Source organism: Tamandua tetradactyla, chromosome 6 (genome assembly GCF_023851605.1).
Source record: "Tamandua tetradactyla isolate mTamTet1 chromosome 6, mTamTet1.pri, whole genome shotgun sequence".
In the NCBI taxonomy this organism is placed as follows: Eukaryota; Metazoa; Chordata; class Mammalia; order Pilosa; family Myrmecophagidae; genus Tamandua; species Tamandua tetradactyla.
Window position 1 is genome coordinate 125,873,826 of NC_135332.1, and position 20,667 is coordinate 125,894,492.

The 20,667-nt window shown below is 35.5% G+C and overlaps 1 long non-coding RNA gene across 3 annotated transcripts; it reads left to right on the forward strand.

Moving 5' to 3' along the window:
• The first annotated feature begins 10,765 nt into the window (after positions 1-10,765).
• On the forward strand, positions 10,766-19,515 carry LOC143686347 (uncharacterized). Of its 3 annotated transcripts, none has more exons than XR_013177073.1 (4): positions 10,766-10,891; positions 16,281-16,371; positions 16,797-16,856; positions 19,174-19,515. It is a non-coding gene; the product is annotated as an uncharacterized LOC143686347 (long non-coding RNA). The 3 variants fall into 3 exon arrangements; XR_013177075.1 differs by having other exon boundaries at positions 16,797-16,852; XR_013177074.1 differs by lacking the exon at positions 19,174-19,515 and having other exon boundaries at positions 16,797-17,026.
• Positions 19,516-20,667: the final 1,152 nt, after the last annotated feature.

Genomic DNA, 20,667 nt, shown 5'->3' on the forward strand with positions numbered 1-20,667 from the left:
GTGGTATTATTTCAGGATAAAAGGACCCTGAAGACACAAAAGTTACAGATTCATAACAGTATTTTAAATTGAGCAAAGCAATGTCCTCAGCAGGGGGGATAAGATGATAAGACATTATGATTACCCTCAAGGAGCTTATAGTAAGTTTTAGTCTTAGAATAGATGAGAGACCTTTAGCCCTCATTCTGCTTTCTGTTACCTGATAGCTTCAGGATGATATCCTGTCTGTCATGTAGGGAGGTTGTGAAAACTAACCAGATTATTCTTGTAGTTCTGTGATCTATTTAAAAGCAATATGTTATATAAATCCTTATTCAAATACCAACAACTCATCATAGGAGCTGCAATTATCACAGATCATTATGGAAAATGTTTATTATTTTTCTCTGTAAGGTAAGTATAAGAGTTTCTACGGTAATCACAACAAATCACAGATCATTATCAAAATGTTTATTATTGTTCTCTGTAAGATAAGTGTAAGCGTTTCTAATGTAGTCACAATTACTATTTGGCTCTGCTTATAAATATGAACCTAAGTGGCAAAGGAAACAATTTGCTAATTTATGCAAATCAAGTCAAGCTCTCCCCACCTCCACCACCCGATCATGACAATACTTTAGGCAAAATGAATTTTGGCTTAGGAGACTTTCATACAATATTTTTAAATATTTAAAAATAATTTGGAGCAAAATACCATTAACTACTTGAGAAATAGGAGGACAGAGAGGTTAGAAGCCTTTCTTAAGTTCACGCAGTAACACTGTGAAAGAATAAAATAATTCAGGTTAGCATTTATATACTATATTGTATTTCTATTAAAAATGATTATTTTCCAAATCAAATCTTGACTCTCTGTAGAGAGAAATCCTTATCCACAAGTGGACTCTTAATCTGCAGTTTTCAAGATGAGATCTGTATTTCTTTGGAGGATATTTCAGATCATCTATGGTTAGGTGTGAAAGGCAAGTCATGCACACACAGATCTAAAATGATGCAATGCATTGCAGCATTGAATGGGTATTAAAGGAAAAATTCAATTAAATTTAGGTATAATAAAGCTTAAGTAAGGAAAAAATGATATATAATTTTTCCTTCTAGGGTACAGGGTACTGAATGGGAGTACATTTGTATAGCCAGGCCATTGGATGTTTGCTTTGCTGCACCTGAGGTTCTGAATTACAGGATTTTTACTGTTGGGTAGTAGGCTTGATTAGTTCACAAATGCTAATTATTTATAATAACAGGAAAATAAGAGATAATCAGGTTGTAAGAATTCCTTCTGCCAGTGTTGTATCTTAGAATTCTGTCTCCTGGAATTTTGTTTTTTGCAAATTATGGCTGTATTACTTTAAGAAAATTCAATATCTAAAGACTATTTACCAAATTCATGGAGGATAGAGAATCGTTCCTATTTGTGCTATAAAAACAATTTGTTTTACAAAATGCTGCACTACATGATTCCTATAAATAAGGAGCATCTCCAGTGGATTTAAGATGTAAATTGAATAACAGAGACATGATGTATGTATAACCTTCTAGTTATATATCTCCTGTGGAACTAAAATAGAGAGTTTTTTTTTCAACATAGGAATGGTTATGATTAATTTATAGTCAGGACTTATTTAAACCATTTCATAACAAATTTCAATCCAGTTTTGGGAATCTCTTGATTATTTTCACCAGTAATCTTATTGTAACTTTTGCTAGTCTTGTAATTCAATTTATCTGGGATGACTACATCTCTCTGAATTGTATCAGTCAAGATGCTAAATGAGGATATAGAAAGTCTATGATCTCCATCGGTTGCCATGGAAGCTGCTCTTCTGCACTGATTTGATCAATTTTTTTTTTCAAGCAAGTAATTTGATAATTCTTCTGAAGGGAAAATGTCATAATGTTCTTGTTACTAAAATGAAAGAATAAAATAATTTCTTTCAGTTCATAATTGTTTCTTCCTAATAACGAAATTTTAGTAGTTTTATTTACATCCAGCAGATATTAAGACTTGAATTTACGTATTTTTAAGCATGCCATTTTTTAACTAACTTTCGTTTTTTATGCTTTTCAAAAAGATTGCCTAAAAAAACCAAAACCTTTTAAATATAAACATCGATAGTGTTTTCCTTGAGAAAGAGTAGCCAATTACATCACAGTCAATGAATTATTTAGATAGGACTCTTAGCAAAGCACCACCATCATCAAACGTGTTCATTAAATGCAGCATTTGAACATCACATATATCATCATTAGCAAAACTTGGATCCTTATTCAGAATCTGTTGACCACCTACTCCTGATAATCTGTTTCCTGAATTAAAATGGAACAGGAATGAAAATGTCCCTTGCTTTGAAATATCACGTGGAGGGAGAGACTTTTTCAGATTCCCTAAACTAATCTCAAACTCTAGGCAGCGTTTTTATTTTATGAGTATCTACATAAGATGGGTGCACTTTGGAATACTTAACTTTAATGCTGCATGAAAAATGAGGGCATCATGAAATTAATTAGGACATTTATTTCCAGCCCTGAGAAAGAAAACAAGTTATTATTTAGCAATTCCCTGCTTACCTTTAGGTGGCAGTGTGTAGCAAGGAGAACTGGGCTAGAGTTCCTATATAGGATCTCGAAACAACAGTAAAAAGAAAAAAAGAATCAGTTTCCTGTTAGAAATGTCTTCTTGCATCATCTGCATTTAGTTTCTTTCCCTAATGGCAATTCCTGGTTTGAATCGCTAAACATACATGTCCTGTATCATTGAGATCATTATGAAATATTTTCTGTGGTTCCAAAATGCCGCCTATTCTTTAACCTGTGTCTCCATATATCTCTTGTCGTGTTGTAGTGTTAAGGAATATTTTTTGACTGACCGACTGTCAACACTAAATTGGGAGTAAACATCTCAATTTTTCTATCATTTTATGTTTTTCAAAATTGAAACCCAGAAGTTAGCTGGAGAGCTTTGGCCAAGATATGAAAAACAACTATATAGACATACTGTCTTAAAAATATACAGAATGAGGCATTTATTTTCAAATTCTAGAGAAAAACTCTGATGAGTTTCTCTCTGTGATAGGTTGTTTCATCCGTTTTGTTGGGGATTAAGCACTGCCAGATTTGTCCAAGTGCTCTATCATAAATTCAAATATGAAACCTTGTTTATCCCTTTTCATTATAACCATATTTCATGCTGTACCCTCTTTCTTCTTATGCAAATATAGTTTTCACATCAAAACCAGAAAAACAGAAAAAAAGTCCATAAGAATTCCCCTGATCTTTTCTCGTCCCTCCTTAACAGAAATTACTGGATATTTGAAACAAGTAATGTATGTCTCTAATCATCAATGCCTTTCATAAGAGACAGTAAAGGCATTAAGGCAGTCTAAACACTGAAGCTCCAAATCTTGATCAGAGACTTTATTACATTTTATGTAATTATATTCTGTCCTTGTCTGATTCAATTAGAAATCTTTCCAACAAAGCAGGTTACAGCATCTGGAGCTTTTGATCTCCTTTAAGCCTCTGATGTAATCAGGCAAAATGATCACTTCAAAAAGAGAACACAAACCCTCAAACCTGTCACCCCAATTTCAAATGACACTTTTAACCCTCAGTGTTTTCTGCAGCTGTCACCCTATTCAACAGCTGGATTTAGTTGCAGGTTGCAAGCATAACTATAGCAGAACATTTTAACTATCTTTTAATGCTGTTTGTCAATAATGGCTTATTTCCCTTGCATACTTTTTGAAAGGGCAGTGGAATCTAGCTCATTAATTCAGTTTATTAACTAAAAAAAATCTCTGCAGAGGAACTATTCAAGATGACCTTTCCAGGATACTTGACATCTATTGTCCTGCTAAGTTGCAAGGATTTTCTCTGTCTCCCTAGTCTTTTCAACATCTTTAAATTCATAAAAACAAGCCTTTTTCCTTGACTCGAATGTGTTGGTTTCTATCCTCAAGCTGCAATGCCTTCTATAGAGTTTCTTGCGTTTTTTTCAAAGATGTCACTTGTCTTTATGTTCTGGATATAGTTTGTACTTTTCTCCTTTGCAAGCTTCTGTGGGTGATTGTGGGTTTCCGTTCCCTGACACAACTGTCCTACTCCTTTGTAAACTTCCTTTTCTTGGTAGAACACAGATCAGCAGCTGTTTAATAAAGCAGGCATCTTATTTCATTCCTTTCACATCCATCAAAACGTCTTTTCTAGAACTGGCACTCTTCCACTATTATTTGGTTTACTTGCCACATACAAGTGAATTTTCATTTCTTGATTGGGGAAAGAAGCTCTCAAGGGTGAAGTTTTTCCTGCTGAACTGGAGTATGCCAGCTTTACTCCTGGACCCAGAGAGTTTGCTCCTCTGCCACTTTGGTTTCCAGCTTCTCATAGCTTGAATTGACTGGCTTTTGTGAGAGTTGGTGATATTTGGAGAAAAATGCCATGTATCTCAGTCCACCGTAGTTAAAGAGCAAAAGAAAAATCCATTTTGCCATTAAAAAACTAGAATCTAGTATGACATACAAGTTAAGAAAAATTTATCAGAATATAATTCAGAATTAGTGTAACTTTAAAGAAGATAAAAGCCGTTGATTTACATGAAAACAGATACAGTAATTGTGATTAGTTCATGTGATTTTTGTCTCAGGAAAGTCTATTTGTGGGAGATGAGGTATTGTGACAGAGGGATGCTTGATCTTAAAGATTGCATAAGTGACTAATTTGATATTTATTTTTGAAGAGCACTATCATACAGCAAGATGACTTTTCATTAAGTTATTAAATTTTATGTTAAATGTAAGATTTAGAAACTTTTTAGCAATTTTACACAGTATATATTTCAGCCATACCACTGCCTGTGAATAGAAAAGACAATGATTTCAATAAGCTTTGCCTTAGGTCAGTTACTTAACATATAAATTAGTGATCAAGAAAACATGTTTAACATCTTATCTTCAGAAAGGATGAGTGTGCTAATTTCCTCCTTTTTCATAACATCTTTAGATCTTACCAAAGATGAGTAATTCAGAACTAGAAATTTAACTATATAAAGTCATAAAGTCAACCACTAGGATAACTAAAAATAATAATGTAAGATGGAGAAGGGAGAGGAGGAGCAGGGTAGGTGCCCAAACCTCTCATCTCCTACAGTGAGGAAACAATAGGTACTGTCAAGTATTTACAATATGTATATAGGGGTCCAGTAAATACACATATATAATGGTGATATTACCCAGTAAAATAACTAAAAATAAAATATGTTGAAATACCTGTTTTAAGGGAATTTGGCTAGAGAGTTAGGTCTGGGAACAGGAGACCTTACCTTTTTACTTTTAACTTCCATTTTGTCTGAATTCATTTCTATGAGTGTATCCTTTCTCTTCAGAATAAAAAAAAAATCTCTTTCGTGTTTCTGTTCTCTGTTTCCATTGTTTATTGTTTTTAATAATCAAATGTCATTTTCCTCTAATCTCAAATACCTTAAATCTCCCCCATCCCTCTGTAAGAATGAGGTACCTTGTTTGGCCTATCATGCATTTTCACTGAATTTGCATTCCTTGCCAGCCCTCTGGGTGCTGCCCTCTGTAGCGTGCTTGTGTCAGTGTGCGGTCACACTGGTTACCAAAGGTTACCAAGACCCCTACGCAAATATGGGGAGATGGGAAAGGTCTTAGCTGTTCAGAGATGAAATAAATTACCTCAGGAGGTACGGAGGACAGTACTGAGGACAGGTCCTGGAAGTTTCCAGCATAGGGTAGGTGACTAGTGAGTGAGGACTGACATGAAATCACGGCTGAATTTCTGCTATGTCTGGGGGAAACACTATACATAGGAAGTCTTCTTTTGGTAAGTAGCTTCTAGGATAATATTTCTCCAAGCATGAGCCATAAAGCCCCCATGCAGAAAGCAACTTGGAGTGTTCGGAAATTTCTGGGCCTCAAACTACTACTGCATAAGAATCTTTTGAGTCCTGGGGATATTAACTTTTAGTAAACTCCTCAGGTGATTCTGTGAATTTCTGCATGGAAAGCAGAAACAACACATTCTGTGCCAGATAGATATATGCTTTCACGAATGTAGCTCTTATGTGACAATCATGGCATGTGCCATGAAATGTGTGACTGGGGATAAGATCAAGGCTAAGATGTTTTTTAAGTGTGTATTTTTTATTTTATAGTTTTTCTCCTCACTTATTTTATTATATTATTCTATTTCATTTTTATTTTATTTTATTCTTTCTCTAAATGCTGTGCTATAGTAACAGTGATGAATGCTGATAAGGCGATAGTTAATCCAACCCCAGGCACTCATTTTCAGGTAATTATTTGAAACCAGAGCAGCACTTAACAGAAGAGACTTACTGTTTGGGAGATCAACTAATGAAATGATTTAAGAAATAAGACAGACTTTTTTTTTTTTTGTGGCTATACTGGTTAAGAGGAAAGAAAGAAAAAAGGAAAATGTTTTGCCTGCCATCATTTTGCATTTTTTTTATTTTTATTTTTTTTTAACATGGGCAGGCACCGGGAATCGAACCCAGGTCCTCTGGCATGGCAGGCAAGCATTCTTGCCTGCTGAGCCACCGTGGCCCGCCCCATTTTGCATTATTAACACATGGAATGTGGTTTTAATTATTCTGTTCTGCAAAATAGGATGGAAGACGTAATTAATATGAAATGAGGGTGGAGGTATAAAAATGAAACATATTTATTCAGCCAGATTGTTTTTAAAGATGTGATATAAGATGGCAGTGCTTTTGACAAATATCCAGATGATCAGGTGAAAACAAAAGTTTTGGATTTCATTAGCTAGATATATCTTTTTCATATTATCTCTGATGACTACGCTTTATGGTCTGTACATTTTAGTCCAAATTATCACTTGTACAATAAAAGAGATGAAGGAGATATATGTTACAGTATCCCTAAATAGTCATTTCACTGATTACATAAAAAATAAATGCCACTGACTTCTATTAGTCCAATGAAAGAGGATTTTATCTATTTATTTATTTATTTATTATTATTATTTTTTTGCCTGAAACAACCATCAAAGTAAACCTTAATATATTTCCCATGGTCTTACATTTGGCCAAATCAGTTTTGTAAGTGGGTCTTCCTGACAGCTTTTGTTGCACTTGGCTGCCCATTTACTTGTGGAACTCTGTAGTAATGTATCAAAACCATCTCTCTTGAAGCAGAATCCATTTCAAACGACAGTGTTCTGTCTGTAAAAGTTTCCAGTCACCTTAACATTCTAAGAAAAATTGAAATACCTGCCATGGGCAGCAGGGTTTGGGCTAAATTTCATACATTATCTTGTGATATCTAGTCATATATTCTGGTAGTTTGGTTGCACTTTTCCTTTTCCTATATATTTTTTACTGTATAATGTTGCTCTGCTTTCTCTTTAGAGGTGGCTGTGATATAGCCACGTGGGAAATGATTTTGTTTATGGTTGTATGTCATCTTGTTAAGTCTGAAATGTGATCAGCCGTTCTTTGGTATGAAAACATGTTAAGGTATTGTGATTACTACCATTCATGAATTCAGATCCATTCACATAGATTACATCCCCCTTTTTTTAAAATGAAGAGACCAGTGTTTTTCAAATTATTCTTTAAGATGGCATGATCTCTTTAGTAGAATCTGAAATGTAACCCTAATAAATATTCATTTAATCTTCAGGACTTGTACACAGAGTTTATCACCGTTTCAATTTCAAGCTTTCATTATCTGCTTTTGGCACCGTCACTTTGGACTAGCTCATTTTTGCCCCTTTGATAGTGACAGCAAAATATAAAAACCTTTTTGTACTTCATAGTTATGTTTAGGCTTAGTGAAGAATCTCATAATAGTCATTCATACATGCTTGTCTCATGGGATAAGGTAACTGTATCATTTGCTTCAGTTCTTTCCCTTTTTGTAGTTTAAATTCTGAAATTCTCCTTTTTTATTTCCAAATTCATTTTCCTTAGTACATCCAATTCTCTCTGGCACTGCCATGAACAGCTGTGGGTGGTGATGGCTGATATATCGAGATAGTGCTTCGGTATTCTGCACACCCCCCCCCTGAGTAACTTTATAGGACACAGGAAAGAACAGTATAGCTCTGTGGCAGATGGACTTTCAAATAGCATTCACCGTGATCTTTCCCTTTCATTTCAAGAAACACAAGGTACATACCCTACTTAGTATGCTGACATTTCACAGTTGATACCCTCCTGTATTTTCCCTTTCACTTGATGGGCAGGGATGGGAATTGAGGTGTCCTTTGCAAACAAAGCATGCTTTCTTTTTGAGCATCTGTTAATGTTGACTACAACAAATCTATTTGACGGAATCCTACTTGGTTGCCATGTTCTTCTCTTGTATACTAAAATGGAGTGACTACCAACTGTCAAAAAATTCTCAATGGCTGTGAAAGAGTTCAATGATTTAACTCAATGATTGCTATACATGAATACATATTCAGTTTAGAATATATGTGTTAAGAAAGGAAACTTAATATCATCTTTCATTTCTTTTTCCCTCTACCAGTTTGAGTACATGTGTTTTCTTGATTAAAAAAAGTCAGAGAAACTGATGTTAAAAGAACTCTTGATCCATTTGATGATTTCAAATTTTATATAGAAAGCATATTGAAAAGGAAAGGCATTAACTGGTTTAATTTAGGTCCTGTGTGTTGTCTTGAACATATTTTTACTGTGCACTTTGGAACAATCAGATGGCCAAGACATTTTCCCAAATGGCAAAATGGGTTTTGCCAAAGACACAGGGAATTGCACCTTCACTTGAAACTTCTTTTAAAAAGTCAGTTTAAAATATTAAAAACTTTCAGTAGAAATATCTCACGCTTGTTCTCAGCCCTGCAGTAAATTTGGTTATGGAAAATTTAATACAGTCTATGTGCAAAGTATGGAGATAAGTAAGTGTGCTGTTTCCTTTCAGGTAACCCCAAATTGTTTTCTTTAAACTTGCGATTTAGCACGTAATCCTCCAGGTGAACCCAACAATCCGGTTACACTGCATTGCCAGGACCTCTGGAAGCAGTAGGTGATTGGGTGGCTTTCTCACCCCATCTAGCACTGGGCCCAGGAAAAAGAGAAATGGGAGTGCTTATGATGAATTCATGTGTGGAGTTAATTTAGATCGAAAAGTAACCATGAATGATTAGAAAAAAGAGAGGATTTGTCCTGTTCTGAAGGAGTTTAGGTCTCATTAGTGAGTGGCAGTTTTGAAAATTCCATTTGTGTAGATGTAACCCCTGATATTTCCTCTCCTGCTTATTTGAAGGGCAGGCAAATACTTATAAAAGAGTCAAGGTCAGCCTACAGAAACAAAGGAGATTTTTGTCCTCTGAGAAATATAGAGAAGGATCTGTGATAGAAGAGGGTTCTAAATCAATGACCCTAACCATTTTGTGGTAGTACAAAGTGGATTTTGCTAGCAGTGATTTTGCACAGCAAGAACAGGTGTTTTTTTTTTTATGAGAACAGCTAATATTTTTAGGGCCAAAATCGTATTCCAGAGCTGGTCAGCTGCTTAACATGTATAATCATATTTTAGCCTCCAGACCTTATGAAGTAAGAACTTTTACTTCTCCTTTTATACAGATGTGAGAATTGAAGCTCAGAGAGGTAATTGTAGTAGGTAGAAAAAAGGCTAGTCCCTGGAATTTGCAAATATGTAAACATACTTTACATGAGAAAAGGGTCTTTGCAGGTGTGATTAAGGTTAGGGACCTTGAGATGGGGAGATTATCCTGGTGCATCAAATCTCATCAGGAGCACTTAAAAGGGGAGAATATTTCCTGACTGTGGTCAGAGAGAAGGTAGGGTGATGGACCAAGGGCAGAGAGATGTGACTTGGCTACTTTGAAGATATAGGAAAAGGGCTATGAGCCAAGAAATGCAGTAGCCGATAGAAGCAGAAAAGGCAAGGGAATAAATTAGCCTTTAGAGCATCCGGAGGGGAACACAGCCCTACAAACACCTTGGTTTTAGCTCAGTGAGACTATGTTGATTTCTGGCCTTCAGAACTGTAAGGTAACAAATTTGTGTTGTCTTAAGCCACTAAATTTGTAGGAATTTGTTATGGCAGCAACCAATAATAATAAAGTAGTGGTATTTATTCAAAGACACAGCTAATAAATGTTAGAACTATGAATAAAGTTCAAGTTTATATGACTTAGGAGGTGGGGTCTCCAATCTCTGTGCTGTTCCCTCATGAAATTGCCGATGACTAGCCTCTCCTCCAGCCCTAGCTCAACATCTAGTTGCTGAGGCAAAGATCCCAGGTTCCTTTGAATGTAGCCAATGACATTAAGGTTTGGCTCTGGAAAATTCTGTAAGTGATCTAAAATAGTTGGCACTGACATATCTATTGAGGCAAAATAAATACCAAAAAAAAAAAACTACCAAACCTGAAGAAACCACACAAAGAAAGGAACAAACAAAAACCTGTGAGTCTGTACACTTGCTTCAGTCTGAATTGAAAAGAGCCCATTATTGATGGATTGAATTATATACCCCGATTTTGACATGTTTTTAATCTTAATTCCTCTGGGTGTGAACCCATTGTAAACAGGCTCCCTTGAAGATGCTATTTTTAGTTAAGGAGTGGTCCAACGGAAGCTGAGTAGCTCTTAATCTGGATTCCTGGAGTCTTTCAAACGCGAAAGAAATTGAGACACAGCCTGAGAAAGCCGTAGGGAGGAGCCAAAAGCCGGAAGTCAGTGGAACCCGGAAGAGAAAGGAGAAGAAATCGCCACATGACTGAGGCAGGAATCCCAGACAAGGAACCTCAAGGATTGCTGGCAGCCAGACCAGAAGAAGGATACAGAGTTTGGGGAGAAAGTGTTACCTTGATTTTGGACTTCTCTTAGTCTGTAAACCGTGAGCCCATAAATTCTAGTTTAAGCAAACTTGTTGTATGGTATTTGTCCTATTAGCTCAGGAGAACTAAAGACACCTCTTGAGGGCGAACTCAGGCTTTGGAGGCAAGGAAGCTGTGTGCAGATCCTTATTAATCGTGCTACTATTGGCCAGTCAGTTATCTTATCTGAAACCCAGTTTCTTAATGTATAAGATAGAGAAAATGATAAAGACATTATGATGTGATTTTAAGTATTGTTTAATTTTCAGATTGCTTATTGTTTAAGTGTTCAGAGCTCCCCTTTGCATTTTGGAAACCCAGTCCTCCCAGCGCCTGCAAGTTCACTGACATACCTCACGCTAGTATCTGTGTTCCTCAAGATATGGAAGCATAGGAAGCATAGGCTGATGGTGCTATGAAGCTTGTCTTTTGCCTTTATGCTCCCTAAGTGAATTTAGGTGGCTGGGAATATGTCCCCTAAAATCTCCATGTCCAGCTGTTTACCATAATGGCTACAATGGTAAATCAGTTCCTTCTATTTCTCCAACTTCTTCTCTTTCTACATTCTTCTCCTGATGTTATCAATTTCTACTTTGTTTCACATTTAAGAAAATGTGAACTAGTGGGAAATTAGCTTTAACAAGTGGAATGCTGTTCCAATGTTCAATTTTTATGGAACCTGTATTCTTTAGGCTTGTGACACCTCTTAAGCTTAAAGCTCAAAGTAAAATCAATACCTTTTAAGAGGAGGTGATAGTGGAAGGAAAAACTCCTGGGTTGGGAAACAAACAAAACAAAAGAACCCCCCAAATTCAAAACCACACAGAAGACACAGGTGCTTAATCCCTGCTTAGACAGATATATGTCTGACTAGAGGGAGACCTTAATGAGTTCTTAGCTGACCATAAAACAGCTGAGTGGCCAGAGTTGTTTATATACACTGCTGCCTTGTTATAATAATTTTGTTTTAACCACATAAGATGGTTTTGTGACAAGAACTTGAAAGAAACTTTAATACTTTGTATTTATTCATTTTTTATTGATTCATGTCTTAAAAATATTTATTGCATGCCTGCTATATGCTATACCTGGAGCTGGGTATCAAGTGGATGATGGGATATAATGATACACAAGACAGTTGTGGTTTTTGCCCTTTTGGAGCATGTTTTTATGGAAAACACTTAAAAAAGAAAACAAGTAAATGAACAACTGAATATCATAATTACAACTGTGTTTAAGGTTAGGTGACATATAAATATGTGGCTTGTGATAGAGTAATAGTAGTAACTTTAAATGAGCAGGGAAGGCTTCCCTGAAGAGGTAGCATTGAGACTATGTTTGAATTAAGAGGCATAGAAAAAAACTAGTCCCTGGGAAAGTGGAGACAGGTGTGTGAGGCATGGACTAGAGGAAAGAAAGGGTTTGTTGGTATGTCCATAGACCTGAAGGAAGGTTCTTGTAGCTGGAGGGGAGTAAACCAGAAAGAAGTGATTCAAATTGAGGTTGGAATCTGAGCCTTGTGCAGGGCTTTTATAGACCATACTCAAGTGTTGGGGTTTTATTCTGACCATCATATGAAGCCATTAGTATGTTTTTAAAGCAAGAAAATGGCAGGATTTGATTTATGCTTTATGACAATTTGCTGTGCTGGGAACACATTGTGGAAGGCAAGAGTTTAGTCAGAATCCTTTTAGATAAGAGATTGTAGGGGCTTGCTTTGAGGTGACTGATGGCAGTGAAGATGGAAAGAACACAATTTTAGTCCATGACACGATAAAGACCCCTTACTCAGTCTGAACATTAATGAATGTCTTCTTGTGAATGAGGTTATGCATAATTGTCCCTAGAAAAAGGCAGAAGGGTTGCATTTCACTTGCATTTTTATCTTTTATTCAGGATTTCTACTTCCAAAATATGTGTTCCTTAAATGACTGACATAAACCATTGAGATTTCTGTCCTTGATATCATACTAAAATTTATTTTCTTCTTTTCATAGACGTTTGTGTGTTTTTAGTTAGAATTTGGTATTGTGATGTGGGGCAAGTATTAACCTATCTTTGAGTTGGAAAGTTAAGATATAAAGAAATAAGTTCTTCCATATCATAGCTTATATGAGAGACATTTTAGAGAGCTTCTGACTCTTGGTATAGTTTATAAAATCCAGGATAAATAGCCAAGTTTATTAGGTATGAAATTGTCTCTGGTACGAATCTAATATTTCTACGTATTCCTATTACCTCTGATGATGAACTCACCTTTATGTAAGAAGCTCTATTTTGTTCTGAAGACATTGCATGGAATTTTAAAGATGCCAAAAAATATATATAAGGGAATGCAACTTATAATTTCATTTTGAATGAAAAACAAAACACCAGGAGTGCAAAATTCGACAATAATGACAAGCTGAGGCTTTATGCAGAAAAAAAAAATCCTCTGAGGAATTAAAAAGCTAATCATCTTACAACAATAAACACTTATCCACATTGTTTATATGTACTATTCTGCTTGTTAAAGAGGCTTTAAGAGTCTGCTTTAGTGTGTAGCGTTAGTGCTGTGTTGGTGAATTAGAGTTGCTAACTACTTGTATTGGCAACTGTGCATTTTGGTAGATTTTTGCTTTGAATGCGAATGTTATCTTTTAAGTATCATTTTGATGAATTTTGTTGTTACATTAGATACAGTCTGTTTTTTCCAATCAGTCATGTCCACTTCATCATTGTCAATGCGCTACCATAACATTAAATATGACCAGAGGTAACTATTATTGAAAGCTGTGCCTGTTACTGCTGTTTTACAGTAGCATAATTTTGTTTTTATTTCTTTTGATTTTATGCTGATATGAGTTTCAGCAGTATTTGCCTGCAGCCTCTTTCAACTTTTCCTTTTAATTAAAAAGCCTAATTGGGAGTAATAAAAACTTCCAATTAAGCCTTTTAAATAAAAACTGAAAGCTGAAAGTGGCTGTGGTTGCAAGAGAGGCTGGAACTGACACTTTCATTATGGAAAAATTCCATTACTGCAGCACAATTTGGTGTTTGCAGGTTTAACTTGAGACCCCTGAGTTAGGGGAAGCAGACCTCAGTGGAGATACCCATACAGATAAACATCCATGTTTTTTTTGGCAAGGGGTCTTTGTTTTTGAGGCCGGAGAGATACTGAAAGGAAGTTTGAAGGAATCCTACTCATAATAGCAGGGTACACTAGATTATGATTTCTGTAAAATTTCATTTTAATAATAAAAATAAAATATCTAATATTGAATATAACCCATAATATTCTAGCATATTTGTTGTTTTTATTTAGGTACAAAATAATCTACAAATTTTTGTTTAATTTATTTTCTTTTATTTCTAGCTTTTACTCTAGAGAAGGCTGCAATGGTTATCCTAAGATTGTGCGATCTATAATTAGACAGATTCATGCGTAATTTGCTGATCATTGTAGACTAGTTGAATAATGAGACTAAAATACACTTTGTATATTATTTGAAAGGTGTATATATGTGAGTTTTTAAATTTTTCTTATAAGTGTAAATTTTGTATCAAATTTTAATTCCTCCTAGCCTATAGTATTACATATGCTTGGGGGGAAGGGGAGAAGGGTATGATGGGGTGTTGGATTGGGAAAGGGGCATTTTTGGTTGGCTTCGTGATGGCTGTTAGTTGATTTCATATATGTTGGAAAGGTTAAAGATGATAAATTTTCTATGTCTGAGTATCTGTTAAGTGACACATTATTTTCAAACAACTTTATCTTATGATAACTAAACTCATGCCCACTAAAAAAACCTGCTTCATTGTTTGTTTGCTTATTATAAAACAAATACCTGTGCTTACTGAAAAGTTGAAAAGTATAAAAACTTGAAATCACCCATAATCTTATCTCAAATTGAAGGAAATATTTTTGGAATATCCGTGCAGTTTTATTCCTCTGTACTCTTCTGTCTCTACTCGTAAGCACAAGCATATACACATGCATACAATAAAACCAAAATTGGGATAGTATTATTTATATTTTTACTTGTTCCTCTTTTCTTTTAGTATATTATATCTAAGCATTTCCCATTTTCAAGTGCATAATATTTAAAATATGCATAATAACTTATTTATGCATGTATCCTAATTTATTTCAGTAGTTTCTGTATTTTTAGGGATTTAGGATTGAGAATCTGAATATTGTAGCAGCTAAAAGCTCAGATTTTGAAGTCATGTTGTCTGTATTTAACTCTCGCTCTCCAAGCTTACTACCTGTGTGACATTTGGCAATTTCCTTTTCTAAGCTTAGTTTCCTCCTTTATAAACCACACAAGAGAATACCGTGCCCTTCCCGGGATAGATATGAAGATTATATGGGTTAGCTATATAAAAATGCCATGGCACAGAGTAAGCATTGCATACATATTTATTTTTATTGTTGACAATGAGTTTCCATTTTCAGTAGTTAATGAATTTTTGAATAATGTAATAATATTTACTTGGATAGCATTAAATCTGTGGGTTAGATTTGGCAAAATTAACAAACATTGCTGGGATTGTTCTTAGATATTTTATATTGCTCTGGGTAATTTTTAAATGATATTATCATTTTGTCCCCATCACCTCCTGAAAATCTGTTCATCGTTCACACTGTTTGACTCCCTTTATTGGTTGTCTTTCCTCTGTGTCTTTGGCCACATCCTTTCTTATGTTTAGACCTTCTGTGTGACTGCTCCTTTAGGCCTGATTATAACTCATCCATCTTTCCTGTGTGCTCTCATCACATTTTGAAGTTATCTGATACAGACCTCACCACAGTCCCCAGTCGTCATTTGCCTGCATGCTTGCCTCCCACAATTAAATGTTGATGAGGACAGGAAACAAGTCTTCTTGGCTCTTATATGACCCTGACATTTCATTGTCAAAATAATTCTATGAATTAGATGCTAACTATTTTTTTCAGTAAAGAAATTGAGTTCCAGAGAAATTAAATATTTCCAAAGTCACAAAACTAGTCAATAATATAGCTAGCTATGATATCAACCCAAATTTGTAACCATTACACCAATATTTCACAAACTTTGACAAAAATATCTCCTCTTTGCAAAGAAATGTAAGGGTGGTGGGCAACATCTGTGAACAGACTGAAATAAATAGCCCAATATAAGCACAAAAATTGTTTGAAGTTTCATCTTTCATATTAAACATCATTAGTTTAATCAACTCTAAAATATCTTGATATATGATTTCATATAAATGGTATTTTATTACTTTCCATTGGGAAAACCGTTGTCATCTACTTGAGTTTGATAGTAAATCGTGGATGCTGTTGAAAATAGCCTTTCACATTCTCAGAGGTAGGCTCAATTGTAAAGAGATGAAGCCTTATTTTAAGTTCAGCATTGAGGCAGTTTCCCTTTTACCTTAATCCAGGCTCCCATAAAAGGATGGATACAAATAACAACAGATTCTACCCACTCAGTCACTGAAAGGACCTACCTACCCAGAATGCTGCCAACAACGGGTATTGTACAAAAATTTTAAGTTCATCTTAGTGGAAATTTCTATGCGCTGTCTTACTGAGCGCTCAATCCCTTTTCGTATGGTAAACCTAAAGATTTTCTGAACTCTGGTTCTTTTACTGTTCCTAGAAAATTATTGCCAAAGATATTTTTTAGTAAAAATAAGATTTTTGACTTTGTTATTAATATTGGCTCAACCAATTTATAGTGTTTAAAATTGATTCTCTTTAACCAGTTCTTAAACTTCATTTTCGCTGTAACATTCGTGTGATCTGCAGTAAAAATATTCATGGTTTTGCATGGCTGTGATTAAGCATTCAGCCTTAGGAGAATATCTGCTTGATAAACTGATTTTATGAATTACTTTACTATTGAGGATATAAATGAATTAACAACTATGTCATTATATTTTTTGTTTCCTCCACAGAAAAAATAATGCATTTCAGCAATGAATTAGAGGCCTCCGACCAGTGCCTTCCTGAAGTCTGTAATAAATCTTAATAGTAGAATAATCCTTCATATTAACCTTCATGTTATTATGCTTTTATATAAATGAATATTCCTATGCTATTTAAATGTTCTTTGCTCCTGCGTTTGCCATCTCTCCAATCTCATTGAACACACTGATATGATCTAGAGGCAAATCATTTGAGTTGAGCTGTTCATAGTTCTCTCTCTATGATACCATAGCTGCTGGATGTCTGATGAATTTGATGCTGGCTAACTTTCTGATGATTTTGACTGCAATAAATTTGGGTCCATCTGAATTCACTTTCTTTAACTCATCGTTTCCCAGCCAATAGTGTTCTTTCTTGTAAAATCATTCAGAGAGATTGTTGCAAACTTGTTCAGTAATTATTTTACTTTAAAATCTACCTGTTTTCATAGACATCGCTATTATATAGAATAACCTATACAATTGTTTATTCATATTTGTACTCTCACCCAACAAATTGTTTCAGTGTATGTAATAAGATTATTAATGTGCCTGGGGCATGTAAGAATGCATCAGATTGGCTATTCTTCATTTTAGATCTCTAGACTGTTTTCTCCTATTAAATGAGTTTTACCTTACAAACAATTTTGAAATTGGCTATGAAGGAAACTTTAAGCCATTTTTAACTGACTTGTTTGTTTATAATTTTCCTCTTATTGCTCCAAACCTGATTTGTCCTTTTTTCCTTTTCTTTCTTTTTTTTAAAGCTGGAAACACTGTAGTGTTTGATTTCCTTGCTTAGTATTAAAGGTTGTGAGGTGGCTCTCTGAAGTGACGATGTTTCATGTAAAACATCATAAATTTAGGCTTATTTGACTTCTCTCTGGTAATAATAAGTGGGATGGCAGTTGCCTTCCCCAAAGAAAATTTCTGGAGACAAGAGGTTAAATCAGAGACCACTGTTTTATTTCTTTCTCATGAGAAGGGACACCCACCAGATAAGCAGAAGCAGGTGAGGGTACCGGCTTCGCACAGTGACAAAGATTACATAAACCCCTGATGCAATTGCCCCCTCCCCCTGCTCACCCATCCCCCACTGTCCCCTCCCCCTGCTCACCCGTCCCCCATTGGCTGGGACTTGTGGGCTCACAATTTTGAGCACAAAGCTAATCCAATTAGAAAGATACATGACCTTGAGCTTGAAAGCTAACCCAATTAGAAAGAGACCGGACCTTCCCTTGGGAATGTCTGAGGTTACAGTGACAGCCCCTTTGTGGATATGGATTTGGGGAAATGGACAGCCTAGAGGAATGCGAATCTTAGCTTGTGTTTATCGGGACTTAAACAAGGAACCAGGATGTGGGAGATTGGGCAAGCAGATCTGGGTCATTTTGTTTCCTGAGAAGAGGCCATTTTTTCTATTTTCCCCAATACTAAGTGTGTATGTAAGAGTGTTCTATCTGATTTAGACCTAGTTACTCTCCTGACTTACAAGTTGTGGTTGGGATAGGCTTATCATCTCTTTTACTATTAAACTTGTTAGTGCTATAGAGAAAAAGCCAGATAATGATTAAATTTCTCTCATCATGAATATCTCCAGATTTTAATCTTGCCCTCTCACTTTCCTGTTTCTAGGGTGCATATTTCTATTCAAAAATAATTTACAAAGTTGTTAACTTTTGGAAAGTGAATGAAAAATCACACTAATTACAAAAGCAGTTTTCAGTACTTAAGTATTGACTGGGAAGTAAAAGCATGAAAAATATAATTATGGCTTCTTATATTTTGTAAGCCCAATTTTAACCTAGGTCAATTTCATCAGAAAGTGGAACTGATATATATAGCGATTGCAATTAAACCTTTAAAACTCTGTAGTTTATAAGGTGACAAACTCATTTTTTTAAAAAAGAAAAAATTATAACTCTGTATGTTCCTTAGACTTCATACAGTAAAGCTGTCTCCTCTAGTGGATGAATGGCATTTAGAATGATGTGTTCTCCAAGCTATGGCTCTTTTACGTCTGAATGCATCTCAAATACTGATTCTTATGGTTTTCTGATAAAATAAATTACTAATTTTTCTAGTCATTCATTGCACTTGAAAATATTGTACTGCTGGGGTTTTTATGGAAAACATGGGTTGTCCAATTTACAAAAATATAATTCTGCTAGTGTGTTAGTGTGCAAATATGACAAAACTTTACATCATCCCATCATCAGCCTCCCTTCCCCATTCCCTCCCTCTTCTACCTCCCCACCCTTCCCTACAGGTCACCTCGCTCTAGTGTTTATTGAAAGATGAGAGGTCTTGTCTCCTCTTCACTTAGGAGTCATTTCTATTGAAGCTACTTTTCTAACATTCTTCCCAGACCTGCCTTGGGACAACATTTACTTCTAGGCTGTTTGTTGCGGCTGTTCTCGGACAGTCCCTTCAACAGGATGTTGTTCGCTTTGCAGCAGAACCAGAAGAGAGGTAAATGGGAGCAGGAAGCCTGTACTGTCTCCTTCCTTTGTTTTTCCAAGTATGATCCCTGAAAGTAATATATATGTATCAGACTGGACAGAATTTAGAGGCTTATTATAATGGGAAGAGAAACATTTTCAGCAGTAGATTCCCATGACTGTTTCCTTGGCTTAAGAAAAAACAGAGTTCTAATGGGGTGCCCTGAATCTGGTCTGCAGGTCCTTTTCAGTGTATCTTTACTTTTCTAGAACTTGAGCACCTCCTTCTTCAAAGCTTGATGCGTGAAACTCTGTTACTTTAAAGGAAAACCTGAAGGATATGATTCTCTGAAATAGGACATGACACAAACATTAACTTAAGTAATGCTTTCAGCAGGACCATCTGCATTGTAGACTTTGGCACTCTGAGGTCAAGAAAACTGAGTCCTTGATAAATTGAAATATGGTGATATTTCTTATGATGATATTTTTTCTCATGATGTTGCTAGATTTGGGTTTCTAGGTTCTTGGCCATGCTGTGAGAAGGAATGCAAGGGCACAGCACAGAAAGCCAGAAAATTTCTTAGATATACATGTAGAGAGAGAGCATGTGGACATTCTGACAAGAAAAGGGGTGAAAAGTGAGATGCCCTGACACTGTGGGGCAATCTGTTTTTATAGATTTTTGTTCCTTTTATAATTTTTATTAACTCTTTTACTACCCTCCCCTTCTACCTTCTTTCTTGGTGTTTGATCATAGATGACTCAATCAGGTAGGGTAAACTGTCCCCCAGGTGCTGTTGGTTATTGCTTGCTTCTCAGAGATATCTTTCTCTTTGTAGCCTTCTTGAAATTTGCGCTTTGCTCATCAGCCAGCTACCGCCCTAAATCTTAACCCTGCTTCAATGACATGAAATGCTTAACATAATATAAATTTGGATAAATCAAATAATGTTTTAAATTTTCTAGAGGGTTGGTAGTTGAAGGAATAATATGATGAATCATTTTGTAAGCCAAATAGTCAATTTGTGATCACTCATTAAATAGTCTTCGTTTGCATATATCATCTTAAAGGCTGACTTATAGTCTGTAAACACTATGTATATTGCACTAGTATCAAGTAAAATTAGATGCAAGACAAAAATCAGTTTTTTTTCTGACTGTGATATTTTAAATGGGCATGCGAATTTATATGGGTGGGTGTGATATTGAATACACCAGTACATTAACTATTAATATTCATCAATTATTATCATTGTGTAGGTATTTGTAAGGTAGCCCAGAAATAGAGGAGCATCATGCATCTCAGCTCAACTATCCATCTTCTTTTGCTGGTTCACAAACCTTCCCTTTTGTGAGGCCCTGACCTTGGGAACTGAAGGGCTAGGGAAGAGAGTTAAAGGGGGAGAGGCTGTCAGTGG